At 42.5% G+C, this 14,395-nt stretch overlaps 1 long non-coding RNA gene across 1 annotated transcript in view; it reads right to left on the reverse strand.

Annotated features, from left to right (window-relative positions):
* The window catches only part of LOC103345829 (uncharacterized), a 29,454-nt gene that overhangs the window by 2,306 nt on the left and 12,753 nt on the right, over positions 1-14,395 (reverse strand). The window contains exon 3 of the long non-coding RNA XR_007916408.2: positions 1,753-1,883. This is a non-coding gene — a long non-coding RNA (uncharacterized lncRNA). The remainder of the gene's footprint in view (positions 1-1,752; positions 1,884-14,395) is intronic.

Here is a 14,395-nt window from a genome sequence, read left to right on the forward strand (position 1 = left end):
TTGGAGGTGCAGTGTCTATTGTTTGTGGTTAAGGGGAAACTAGCTAAAGAGGTAGGGAGCTGACTATGCTAACCAACAAATAGGAATTGTGCCCTGACATACTCCAGGCCTGGGTCATCAATCAACAGAATCCTTGCACTCAAGGCCCTGGCATTCAGATGAAGAGACAATGGGTCATCTAGCCCCTAGTACTTTGGAGACACCCCTGGCAACTAGATCCTAGTACAGAGGAGAGGTAGGAGAAGCACAAGGTTGGACAGGTGTAGAACAAGCTTAAAGCAATCACCAGGCATTGGCATTTTCCATCGTGCTTCACCATTTTGTTTCAGTTTCCATCAACATGAACCACAGGGGGCACTGAACTTGTTTTGAGAATGAAGAACACAAGCCGGCGCCGCGGCTCACTAGGCTAATCCTCCGCCTAGCGCCGGCACACCGGGTTCTAGTCCCAGTTGGGGTGCCAGATTCTGTCCCGGTTGCCCCTCTTCCAGGCCAGCTCTCTGCTGTGGCCAGGGAGTGCAGTGGAGGATGGCCCAGGTGCTTGGGCCCTGCACCCCATGGGAGACCAGGAAAAGCACCTGGCTCCTGGCTCCTGCCATTGGATCAGCGTGGTGCACCGGCCACGGCGGCCATTGGAAGGTCAACCAATGGCAAAGGAAGACCTTTCTCTCTGTCTCTCTCTCTCTCACTGTCCACTCTGCCTGTCAAAAAAAAAATTAAAAAAAAAGAAAAAAAAAAGAGAATGAAGAACACAGCCAGACCTCAATCACTTGGATTTTATTAGTTGGAATTTGTGATAATTTGAAGAGTGGGTTACCAGAGCTTTATCTAAGTTCATCTATGGAATAAAACCCCCTAGACATTACCTAAACAAAATGATCTTATAAACCTGAGTAAACCTGCTTTCAGATGTGTTCATAGTTCTCTGTTGGATACCAGCAAGCGAAAAGCTAATTAAAAATCTTTTTGGAGCTGTTCCTAAAGGTGTTCTGAGTGACTCTAGTACACAGGAATAGCTATTTAACCTTATTTGCAACAGTTTGGATATCTGAAAGTAGAATTACAGTTCTTTCCCAAGTGACCTTCAATTCTTTTACTCCTTTAAGGTCCTAGGGTAAGGTCTTTCCTCCCCCTTTCTTCCTCTCTCTTCCCTCTTTTCTCTGACCCCTTCCTCTCTCCCTTTCCCCTTCTTGTATCTCTAGCTTCTCCATCTCCTCCTTTTATTTTTCCCCTGTTCTCTCTCTTTCTCTCTTTTGTTCTCACTCTTCATCCCGCTCTCTACTTCTCTTCCTCCCTCTTTCTCCCCGCCTTCATCACTTGTTTTAATCAGAACTTGAAGTAAGTTTAACACTGTTGCGTGTGTTACCAATAAGAAACTGGGAAAGCAAACAAAGTTCTTCTGTGGTGCTAAACCATTGTCTGTTGCTTTGAGGTGAGGCTGGCAGAGGTTGAAAATGCCTGTCTTCCAAGCAGCAGCTCAGAGGATCCACATGGGATGCTTGGCAGAAGAATCCAGGGACTCAGAGCCAAAAGGAAAGCTCTGTCTTGGCTTTTTCAACCTATTTGACATCAGCCAAACTGTAATGTGAATGACTTACCTTGCTTTCTGAGGAAACAACTAGCACACATTTTCTTACAAAAATAAAGAATTTTGGTGGCAATTTATTACTGTTAAATTGCTTTTTCAGGCCAGAAGGAGAAAAAGACTCTAACTGATACAAATTTGTCTTTAATGAAAGAATGAATCCTTACCATCATGAAGCCATTTTAGCTGTCTCATCCCTAATTGCCACTTGGTATCTCTCTCCCTTGCTGCTTTCTTAGTGTTCTCTTTGTTTTCAATTGATGATTCCAACCATCTGGACCCACTAGCATATGCAAGCCTGAGAGAGAAATAGAACATAAAAGAAAACAAACTTCATTCATTTCAATCAAGTCCACATCTGAAGGTTCCCATATTCCATAGCATTTCCTAAGTTATAGGAAATATGGTGTCAGAATCAGCGAAGCTGAAAGCCAGTCTGGGGTTGAATACAAAGAAAAATGCTAATCCCACATTAGTGTGAAAGCCTGGGCTTCTACGCAGTCTTGGAAGAGACTGCCTAGCCGCAGGGTGGAGGAAAGGACTAAACACCGGGTTATGGTAAGTCTGGGCTCTGCAATCAGGCTAATCTGCATTTGATCTCTGCCTCAGCTACCGCTAACTCTTCATTTGGGAAGAACTGTTTTGTACTTCAAATGTACTTTTTTATTTTATTGTGCTTCAAATCTCTATCTGGAAAGATTGGGAAACAATTATTAAACAAAGTGGTTATTAAGATGATATAGGAAAATATTCACTAAATGATATTTTAAATGCTGGTTGAAAACTTGTAGGATTAATGATGTCTCTTGGGGCTAACTTAGGGGTTCAAAAGAATTGTAGCAAGACTTACCTGGAGGCTTTATTTGCACTGTAAGCATTATGCTGCTTTTACCTAGATTATGTTATCAATTGGTGTAAAAGGCAATATGTAAAAGACACTCTGGGGTTCTGGCTCTGCATCTCTAGTGATAGCAGTTTAGACAAATTTCTTTCAGCCTCCCCTGCTGCATAGGATCATACATAGTCTTCACAAATCACCTGTCTCCAAATTATTCTTCCATCTATTTTTTTCATCTCTACTGTAACTTTTCTAACCTGGACTATCACAGACTCTTTCAAGACGTAGCCATGTCCCTCCAAAGAGTCTCTGTTCTCATGTTTCCTTCCATTTCTCTTAGGCCTGAGTTATCACCCAAAAGTCTTTTAAATACCAAGCAGGTGTTTCACTTGTAAAGACTGTGACAGTTTTCACTGCCCTAGAAATAAATTTCAGCATATGTTAATTGACTTGATTTAGCCATTCCACAATGTATACATGTATCAGAATTTGTTGCATACCTTAAATATATACAATTTTATTTGTCAGTATTTTAAAAGAAGGAAAGAAAGTCTAATAAGCACAAAGGTTTCCCAGGTTTCTGTGGCCACTGCACATCTCTCCACCTGCCTGAGTGCTGGCCTGCTTGGTCTCTTCTATCTGGCCAGCCCAGGTTAAGCAGGACTGTCATATGCTCTCCCATTTCTGTTTGAAGTGTATGGCTCTGCTCTCTTCACCTATACTATTTCCTTCTCATCCTCTCTGTAGCTGTTGGAATATCATAATCACATAAGCCTTCCTTAAAGATGCACATACCAATGAAATATTATATTGGTAATTCATTCATTCAATCATTTAAGAAATATGTGGCTAGACACTGGAGAAATAGTGATAAGAATTGCCAGATAGAAATCTCTCCTCCTAATGTTCAGTCTACTGGGGAAGAAAGAATTTAATAAAGCATTCACACACATAAATATAAAATTCCCAATTTTATAAATGCTATAAATTTAGGATGTGCAGTACTAATAGAAGTAACTGACAGGGGATCTGATCTGGCCAGTGAATGGAGGGAGGTTTCTCCAAAGAAGTGAAGCTCCAGTTGAGATCCAAGGAGATGAGAAGCTCGGGTGGAGACAGTGTTGATCAGACCTGTGACAGGAGGGCTATGTCTGGTTTGAGGAAGGGAAGAGGCCAGTGTGAAAGGAGGAGGAGGAAGATGGAGATGAAAGCAGACACGGAGCTTTTCTGATAGAGGCTGGGATGTGGTCCTTGTTTCTCAGGTTAGACCAGGAGTCCCTTCCAAGTAATCATCTGCGGAGCCCTCTTTAAAGGCTTCTGAAGTCGTCCTTCTCTGCTGGAGAAACTGGAGCCTCGTCTGTACACTGAACCAGGAGGCTGGCTAGTGTGGCAGTGCACCCTCATCTTGACTTTTCCTTGATGTAGCAGAAATTACCAAGCTGTTAGTACATGATACATTCCCAGGATACATAATTCCTAATAAATATCTCACATCTTTGTTCAGAAAGATTTAGGGAAAACCCAAGAAACAAAATTTGAACTTCAAAACCAACTCTCACAAATTTGGTGTGTGAGTGTGTGTGTGTGTGAGTGTGTGTGTGTGAGTGTGTGTGTGTGTGTGTGTGTTCTACCTTGACTGGTTTACCAATCTCATTCTGTGGCAGATCTTAGAAGTACAATCTGGTACAATACAATACCCTTGCTTTACCTTAGAATCCCTTAAAGAAACTTGTAAAACTTGTGAAGCTGGACCCCTCCCAAGACCAATTAAAGCAGAATTTCTGGTGCTAGAAGCCAAGTAAGAGAATTCTAAAATATCTGCTCAGGTGACTGTAATGTGTAGACAGGGTCGGGAACCTTTGACTCTTCTGTAGCTGCAAGGACATTGCTCCAGCTCGTCTTTTCTCTGTGTGTGGTTGACCTTTGCTGCAGGGCCTTGTTCACACCCCATGTGATCTTCCAGACTACTTGGGTTCATGCTACTCTTCCTCTTGTTGAAAGAAGTGGAGCATTTGTGAGCTTCATGCATTATTCTCTTTTTTAATGGAGTGGAGGTGGCATTTTAATAACCATATACAACCTGTTCTGATCAAGTCAGGATAGTTCATATTTCCCTCTAATTGTCATTACTTTATGATTAGAGTCTTCTGCAGAAGAGAATAGAAAACCCCAAACCAATTCCAGGCAAAACAACCAATCAATGCTGACAAAAATGCAAAAGCAAATACATGAAAGATGGACAAGATTTTGACAGAATTGGAGCAGTTGAAGAACAGAAGAAAAATCTTGACCTCTTAGACAAAAATTGACTAAACAGTTCAAAGTCTTAAACATAAAATGTAATGCTATACAAGTTTTATAGGAAAACATAAAAACCTGGGACTTTGAACTTGGCCAAGTTTTATTAAACATGGTAACAAAGTAAGATCCCTAAAAGATTAGCACACCAGACTTCATGGAAATTACATATGTGCTCTCCAAATCAGAATCCTGTTAACAAAATAAAAAGACAATCTGGAGCCTGGAAGAAAATGTGTTTCTCTTCACCTATCTTCCAGAGACTTATTATCTATAATGCATATCGAACTCCCAAAACAATCTAAAAAAAAAACCCTGTTGTAAACTATTATAAAACAGGTAATAGACATGAAGAAACAATGCAACAAAGAATATATCAATGTAAACACACAGATGAAAACAGTTTACGTAGGGCCAGCACTGTGGCTTAACGCTCTGGCCTGAAGCGCAGGCATCCCGGCTGCTCCACTTTCTATCCAGCTCTCTGCTATGGCCTGGGAAAGCAGTAGAAGATGGCCCAAGTGCTTGGACCCCTGCACCTGTGTGGGAGACCTAGAAGAAGCTCCTGGCTCCTGCCTTCGGATGGGCGCAGTTCTGGCCATTGCGGCTGCATTATTCTCTTAACCACATCCTGGTAGGTATTTTTCTAGACTCTTGTGTCTATTATCCTTGTGTCCTAAATGGAATACAAGGCCTTGAGATCAGGAGTAGAATCTGTTCTTTCTCCATCACCCCTTCTGTGCTCCCCCTCTTACTTCTAAATCATTAGTTCTAAAACCTGTGTTTCATTATTAAATCATAGCTGCTCTGCTCTTGGTGTAGGGTTGAAGTGTGTGTATTTATGGAATGGCTGTGAGTGCAATAGGAAATGAATGTGAATATTCTTCGGAAAGCATCATGAGATAATTGTTGCTACTATAACCAGGAAGAAAACAAATCCATAATTTTGATTTCTAAAAAATATGCTATAGGAAATTCTAGAAGAAAGAAAAAAATCTCAGTCTCTTTCTATTTAAATTTAAATTAGTCTCAGTGGAAAATGGGCACTGATATTTATGATTGTGAGGGTATTTATTATTTATGTGTCTCATTTAATCCCTGCTGGAGTTTTCCAAGGTTTACCTATCTTTGACAGCTGAAAAAATAAAATTCTTTAAATACCCATTTATCAATGGCATAATTTGAACTCAGGTTGGTAAGACCCATCCCATTTTATCATACTCATATGTTCCTTTAACACTAAGACTTAGAGCATATAATAGTTAAAATTGTGTGGGTAGGGCTTCTTTTAAAGATTTATTTATTTATTTGAAAGGCAGAGTTACAGAGAGGGAGGCAGAGGTAAAAGCAGAGAGAGGGAGGGACAGAGAGAGAGAGAGATTGGTCTTCATTCTGCTGGTTCACTCCCCAGATGGCTGCTTCACTCCCCAGATGGCTGCAATGGCCAGAGCTGAGCCAATGTGAAATCAGGAGCTTGGAGCTTCTTCTGGGTCTCCCACGTGGGTGGCAAGGGCCCAAGTGCTTGTGCCATCTTCCGCTGCTTTCCCATGCACATTAACAGGGAGCTGAATTGCAAGAGGAGCAGCCCAGACTCCAACTGGCACCTTGATGGGATGCTGGCATTGCAGGTGCAGCTTTGCCCATTACACCACAGTGCCAGCACCTTGGGTAGGTCATTTTAATACAGGTTGTATAAAGTTGATGTGGGAATAGTATGAAAGGAATGTCCTGAGAAGTAAACACGACTGGGACTAAAAGATGGAGTAGTTCTTGGTGGAGAATTCTCTTTCCTGGATGAAGGTTCAGAAGATGTGAACCTTACACCTTTCCTTTAGGGATTGGTTTTAGGGGCTTGTATTGTCAACCTTTCCCCTCCTCTTTCCATAGGGCTACTTCTTGCATTAAGTACCAAGTGCAAGATCCTCAGAGTGAACAAACACGGAACAGAAAGAGATGGATAACTTGTGCCTGTTGCTCTGATGATCTGTGTGCTTTAGTCTACAGAGTCTGGCCAGCATTTGAACAAGAATCACAGTACTGACCCAGGTAGAGAGATTGAGTGAAACCAGGGCAACCGCCTTATCCAAAAAGCTTTTCCAAGAGTTACAGAATCCAAAACTAGAGCCATACCTGTAGCTTTGAAAGGTGTTGGAACTTAAAGAGTGACTAATATAAGTAAAATGGTTGTGAAAGTGTTGGTAACAACAAAGCATGATGGGGGCCAGAACAAGGACAGGAAGGACAGAAAACCAAAAGTCATCTTCAGTAAATGGTGGTGGCCAGGACACAAGGCCCACTCTTTCATCCCCCTCCCAACTAGTCCTCCACATTCAGTACCTCCAGTGAGGCTTGCTGAGAGCCCCGACAATGCAACTCATTCCAGGCATACCTCAGATAAGCCACTCTTGAAGAACCAGTGCTCCCTCAGAGGCCAGAATTAAATGCTCCTTCCTAGCTCCATGCTCCTCAAAGATCCTTCCCAGCAGAGTAATGAGTGGGGGGGCCTCTGGCAAGCACCTGAGGGCCCACTCCTGTCTCTCAGGCTTGGGTTTCAGGAAACAGCTCAGGAGGATGCTCTCCAGGCCTGGTAACTCCAGGGACTTGCCTTGGGGATCCATGTGAGAGTGGAGGCTAAGAGGGATTAGCACTGCCCTGAAACCCTGTAGCCCAAGGGGAATGTGGGAGGGAAGACGAAGACGCAGATCAACTCAGCTGCTTCACCTTCCCAGATAATCCATCACTGCCCCTGCAGCGGCAGGAAAACAGCCGCATAAACTGCCTGCCTGGAGGAAGGATAACATGCCACTGGCTTTTATTCCAGTTGAATTATGACACTTACCTTCTCATATGGCCTTTCATCAAGGAGCTAAGTGTTTTCCTTTCTGTGGGCCGTACTGGCCATGTTTCCCTCATTCATTATCAGCATAGAGGCCTGCCACACTCAACCCATGTGCAGCCACCCCTGCCCCCAGACTCCCCATCCTCCAGGGGCTCCTTAGCAGCAACAGTTTTCTAATTCAGAACAGACCCTCCTCTGAGCAATCGATCTTCCAAGGACATCACAACTGGCTCTAACAGGAGTTACCAAAGGCAGGGATTTCAGAAACAAGATGTGAACCCCCCAAAGATGGGGAGCAATAAATACCTCCAAGATCTCTGATTTACCTTCGGTACCTAACTTTGTGTCTTGGGAATTTTCCGTTACTCTTGGGTGGAGGGGGCAGTATGGACTGGGAGTATGGGATCATTTAGAAATGGACAGGCTTGCTACCTTTAGAAAAGAATTGTGGATTTGTTTCACATCTAAAGGGCCTGTGTTCTAGTCCTGCCTTGACCTCACATTAATACTTTATTTTATTTTAGTGATTTAGAGTTAACACTTTTATTGATTCTCATTTCTATTTGAACGGCAGAGAGGGAGCGATCTCTCAAAGGCTGGTTCACTCATCCTCTTTCTCTTCCCTCTTTACCTTCTTCTTCTCATCCACCATTCCCTTGCGAATGAACCTCTAGCCACATTCACCTCCTATGTCAGAGTTCACCTAGCTCCTCAGCACACAATCCTCTGAGCTGTCAGCTGAGACCTCAAGATGGTGTTCCCCATCACAGCTTGCTGTTAGGTATGGACGTTAACTGAATCCTGCCAGTGGAAAAGGAGTGAAGGAAAGAAGCACCATGTCTAAGTCTGGCCCATATGGGCACCCCATGCACAGCCCTTTTTTTAATCTGTTAGCTGGTGTTCATGTTGTTGAAAACCGTAGACATCTAATCTATTGGCAAATTGCCAGAGTACAATTCCCTATAATTAACTATAGTCTTCATATTGTACGTTAGGTCTAGAGTCATTCATCATACATAACTTCAACTTAAAAAATGTTTTGTGAGCCAGAGAGAGAGAGAAAGGGAGAGGAATTCCATTCCCATGTCCATGGCTATAATGGGGCTGGAGAAAGGAGCTGTGAATGCAATCTGAATTCCTAATTGGATGACAAGAACCAAATGACTGAAACCATCATGGCTGCCTCCAAGGTCTGCATTCATAGGAAGCTGGAGTCAGGAGCTGAAGCTGGAGATCTACCCTGGTCACTCCATTGCGGGACATGACAGACTTAATCGCTAGGCTACACGCCTACTCCTCACAAATATAACTTTGTACCTCACTATTATCTGCCCCCACCAAACACACACATAAAAAGGTAATATGTAAGATGATGGGTATATTAATTTATAATAATTTATTATAATTTATATTATATAGTGATACAGTGAATCACTATATATGTAAGATTATACAAATAATTATGTATGTATATATGTCAAGAAAAGTCTATCAACAAATCATGTTCTGCACTTTAAATATGAATCATTTTAAAAAGGAAAGAAACTTCTGCCATCAGTTAGATCTTAAGTCAATGGAAAATAAACAACTACTCTGCTAAATCACTGAGATTTTGGAGTTTAACAATTACCAAAGCTAGTGTGACCTTAACCACTATGCCTCTTTCTGTTTCTCAGCCCTTCAGGTTTTCAGTCACTGCAATTGTGAGTTCCTCTGCCTGGTGTGTTTATCCCCACTCTTTATATTGATGGGTCATGACTCCTTCACATCTCAGCTCCAATATTAGCTCCCTGGGCCAATTTTCTGCAATCCCCAGACAAAGATGGCTGGACTCTCTCTCTTATTACCAGAACTTTTCTCTCATGTAATATTCCCCTTTTTATTTTGTGTCGTATTCACCAGAATGTAAGAAACAGGTTCCCACCATCTGCCTTGTTCAGCGAAGAACTCTCAGGGACTAGAATAGTGCCTAGAAATAAATAAATTGAATGAATATGTGAAAAAATAAAACATTTAATAGTCACCAAGCAGTATCATGGGACTGAATGGATGGTCAATCTACTTGGTGATAAGTTCCTAAGAATGTATGCATTATAAAGGATAGCTTATAAGAAATATGGTATAAAATGATAAGACATACATTAAAACGAAGGGATGAAAGGATACAGAAAGGGACCTGCACCATGGTTCACTTGGTTAATCCTCCACCTGCAGTGCCTGCATCCCATATGGGCACCAGGTTCTAGTCCCAGTTGCTCCTCTTCTAATCCAGCTCTCTGCTGTGGCCCAGGAGGGCAGTGGAGGATGGCCCAAGTGCTTGGGTCCCTGCATCTGCATGGGAGACCAGGAAGAAGCACCTGGCTCCTGGCTGCGGATCGGCGCAGTGCCAGCTGTGGCAGCCATTTGGGGAGTGAACCAACGGAAGGAAGACCTTTCTCTCTGTCTCTCTCTCACTGTCATTAACTCTACCTGTCAAAAGAAAGAAAGAAAGAGAGAGAGGGAGGGAGGGAGGAAGGAAGGGAGGAAGGAAGGGAGGAAGGAAGGAAACAGAAAACCTAGAAAGAATCTGAAAGATAGCTTATAATTATCTCCATTTTATAGATGATATAGAGGCTCAGAGAATCCTTAATTTTCCCAAAATTATACATCTAGCATAAATTAAGTCTATAAGCCTGTCTTTTGACTTTAAATCCTATGTTTGTGGCACCAAGATATAACTTCATTTTTAAATAAAATTCTGCCAGTAACACGACTCATCTTTTTAAAAAACTTCTATGAAATTAAAGATTTTATTTTTTAACTTGAGTGATAGAGGGAGCGGGAGAGAGAGAGAGAGAGAGAGAGAGAGAGAGAGTATCCCCACTCACTGTTTCACTCCCCTGGTACTCATGACAACTGGGGCTGGGTTAGGCCAAAGATGAGAGCCACGAAATTAACACAGCTATACCATGTAGGCAGCAAGGACCAACTACTTAAGTTATCACCTGCTGCCTCTCAGATGCTGGAATCAGATGGCAAGCCAGGACTTGAACCCAGGCACTCCAATATGGACATGAGCATTCCAGCAACATCTTAACCACTGTGCCAAATCCCTGCCCCTCTAAATGCATTTAAATGTCATTCCATCCTTTAATATTTTCTTTCATAAACATATACTACATAACAGTGAGTGTACTATTACCTTGTGCAGCAGTTGTATCTTTAATTCTACCCTCACTAGCTCTTCACTTGCTTTTAATTCATTTATGATTATTTTATTCATTCCTTTTTTCATTCAACAAATATTGTCTAGAGCCAACGTGCTAGGTACCATGGCTAAGAGAGCAACTAAAAAGTGATCCTTCCTCTTGAGCAAATTGCAAGCTAGTAATAATGAAAGATAAGCCAGGTATTTGGATCCTATAGAGAGAAGTAGAGCCCAGAACTCAAAAGAAATCCTGTGTGCTTGCTGGTGCCTTAGCTCAATAGGCTAATCCTCTGCCTGTGGTGCTGGCACCCCAGGGTTCTAGTCCTGGTCGGGGCACTGGATTCTGTCTCGGTTGCCCCTCTTCCAGGCCAGCTCTCTGCTGTGGCCCGGGAGTGCAGTGGACTATGGCCCAGGTGCTTGGGCCCTGCACCCCATGGGAGACCAGGAGAAGCACCTGGCTCCTGCCTTTGGATCAGTGTGGTGCGCTGGCCACAGTGTGCGCCGGCCGCAGCAGCCATTGGAGGACGAACCAACAGCAAAGGAAGACCCCTTTCTCTCTGTCTCTCTCTCTCACTGTCCACTCTGTCAAAAAAAAAAAAAAACCTGAAATCCTGTGTGCTGGTTTGGGCTTCCCATTTCTGAACTGGTTTATGGTATAGAGAACCTAAGTTCAGATTATTTAAGCTACCTTAGATTGTATTAACCAAATACTATTCCAACTTGATATATGGAACTATTGTAGGATGTTTAAAAATTAAGAAATTATACCCATTTAGCAATAGATTTGTGTGTGTGTGCATGAAATATATAAATATGGAACCAGTGAGACAAAATAGCTACACATGTTTCCATTCAACTGAACACTATTCAGCCATAAAAAATAACAAAATCCTGTATTTTCCAACAAAATGATGCAATTGGATACCATTATGCTTAGTGAAATAGGCCAGTGTAAGAAAGACAAATATCATATATTGTCTCTGTTTTGTGACAACTAATATATAGAATAGAAAAAAGTAGTGTACAGGCAAAAAAAAAAAAAAAAAAAAAAACCTAAATGAAAGATCTCTGTGAGTGAGATCCCAGTGGAAAAAACAGGTCTTCAAAGAAGGAGGTACCTTTCTCTGAAGGAAGGAAAGAACCTCCATTTGACTATGACCTTGTCTAAACAAGATAAGAGTCGGAGAACTCAAGGGGCTTCCATAGCCTTAGAAACTCATGACTGGAGCATGGGGAGATTACTGAGGCCACAAACAAGAGTGTCAATTTGTAAAGTCAACAACAGGAGTCACTGTGCACTTACTCCTCATGTAGGATCTCTGTCCTTAGCGTGCTGTACATTGAGACTTAATGCTATAACGAGTACTCAAACAGTATATTTCACTTTGTGTTTCTATGTGGGTGCAAACTGTTGAAATCTTTACTTAATGTATACTAAACTGATCTTCTGTAAAAAAAAAAAAAAGAAGAAGAAGAAATTATCAATTCCCAACTTGACTCTAACTGGGATTAAACATGACAATAGGTCTGATCTGATTTCATCATCATTTAAAAAATCATCTATTATTTTTCACTTTATGTTTCTGTGTGGGAGCAAACTGTTGAATCTTTACTTAATGTATGCTAAACTGATCTTCTGTAGATAAAGAGAATCGAAAATGAATCTTGATGTGAATGGAAGGGGAGAGAGAGTGGGAGAGGGGAGGGTTGCGGGTGAGAGGGACGTTATGGGGGGGGAAGCCATTGTAATCCATAAGCTGTACTTTGGAAATTTATATTCATTAAATAAAAGTTAAAAAAAAAGTAGTGTATATGAGTAAAGTAGACATTATGAGATTTGATAATTGTTTAAAGCACTTCTCTATACTCTTGAGGAACAGTGTTTTTTCTATTACTACTTATTGGATTCTTTATTCAATGAAGGATTAAGTTTGTGATTATAAAGTAAGTTGAAAATATGTCAGGCCAGCTCCGCGGCTCACTAGGCTAATCCTCCAACTGTGGCGCCAGCACACCAGGTTCTAGTCCCGGCCTGGGCGCCAGATTCTGTCCCAGTTGCTCCTCTTCCAGGCCATTTCCGCGGCTCACTAGGCTAATCCTCTGACTGTGGCGCCAGCACACTAGGTTCTAGTCCCAGTCTGGGTGCCGGATTCTGTCCCGGTTGCTCCTCTTCCAGTCCAGCTCTTTGCTGTGGCCTGGGAGTGCAGTGGAGGATGGCCCAAGTGCTTGGGCCCTGCACCTTCATGGGAGACCAGGAGAGGCACCTGGCTCCTGGCTTCAGATCAGTGTGGTGCGCTGGCTGTGGCACGCTGGCCACAGCGGCCATTTTGGGGTAAACCAATGGAAAAGGAAGATATCTCTCTCTCTCTCTCTCTCTCACTGTCCACTCTGCCTGTCAAAAAAAGAAAATATGTCATTGCAAAATTAAAAGAAAAATAAGAAAGGAAAGAGGGAGTGAAAGGGTAGGATGGGAAGTATTGTTATGTTCTTAAGACTGTACATATGAAATACATAAAATTTGTTCCCTTTATATAAATAGAAAAGAAAAATAAATGAGTTGCATAAGCTGAAGAGCTATTGATCATACCAAGACTATCATGCATGCTTTACTTATGTTTACTCTTTATGTTGTGTCCAGACGATGTGGTCAGTAGCATGGGAGAGCTTAACTTCCTGCTCTGTCATCTATGTGGAACACTTCTGGAGGTGCTCCAGTCTCCAGTGGTGGAATCAATATGATTGGACCCAACTTGTGATATCTTCACATTAATTAGATGCACTTTCTCTTTCTTCTTCTTTTTGACAGGTATAGTTATAGACAGTGAGAGAGAGAGAAACAGAAAGGTCTTCCTTCCGTTGGTTCACTCCCCAAATGGCCGCCACGGACAATGCTGTGCTGATCTGCAGCCAGGAGCCAGGTGCTTCCTCCTGGTCTCCCATGTGGGTGCAGGGACCCAAGCACTTGGACCATCCCCCACTGCCCTCCCGGGCCACAGCAGAGCTGGACTAGAAGAGGAGCAACTGGGACTAGAACCTGGTGCCCATATGGGATGCCGGTGCCACAGGTGGAGGATTAACCAAGTGATCCACAGCGTCAGCCCCTAGATGCACTTTCTAATTCATCCCATTAAACAGCTCTGGGGGTGAAGTAAGTTTCTTGCTAGTTTACTTGTATCTTAATTGAAAACTGGCATCAGCTGGGGAAAAGACAGAATCTTGGATATCACTTGCTACAGAGCGGCCTCCCTACTTTAAAACGTAAAGACCTACAGAATCTGGTGTTTGTTAGAGAGAGAGAGAGGGAGAGAGAGATGGAGAGAGAGATGGGGAGAGAGATGGGGAGAGAGAGAGGGAGAGAGAGGGAGAGAGAGGGAGGGAGGGAGTCATTTTCAACTAGGATGTAGTTGGTGGAACAGAAACAGGTGGTGCAGGAAACCAGTGCATGTCATGGTGCACCAGTCTTTTGTGAATTTTGGATTTGTTCCCTTGAACTGTATTCATCAACAAGTTCTTCACCCCCTTCCCCATTTCCTAAGCCCTTGTTCCTCTTAAGGTATTTGGGGAACGGAAGAAACTTGAGCACATGTGTTTCAGCTTAATTTATAATCAACTTTCCAATATGTTATCTTGTAAGAACCCTGCAGTCTT

Source organism: Oryctolagus cuniculus, chromosome 7 (assembly GCF_964237555.1).
Source record: "Oryctolagus cuniculus chromosome 7, mOryCun1.1, whole genome shotgun sequence".
Taxonomy (NCBI): domain Eukaryota; kingdom Metazoa; phylum Chordata; class Mammalia; order Lagomorpha; family Leporidae; genus Oryctolagus; species Oryctolagus cuniculus.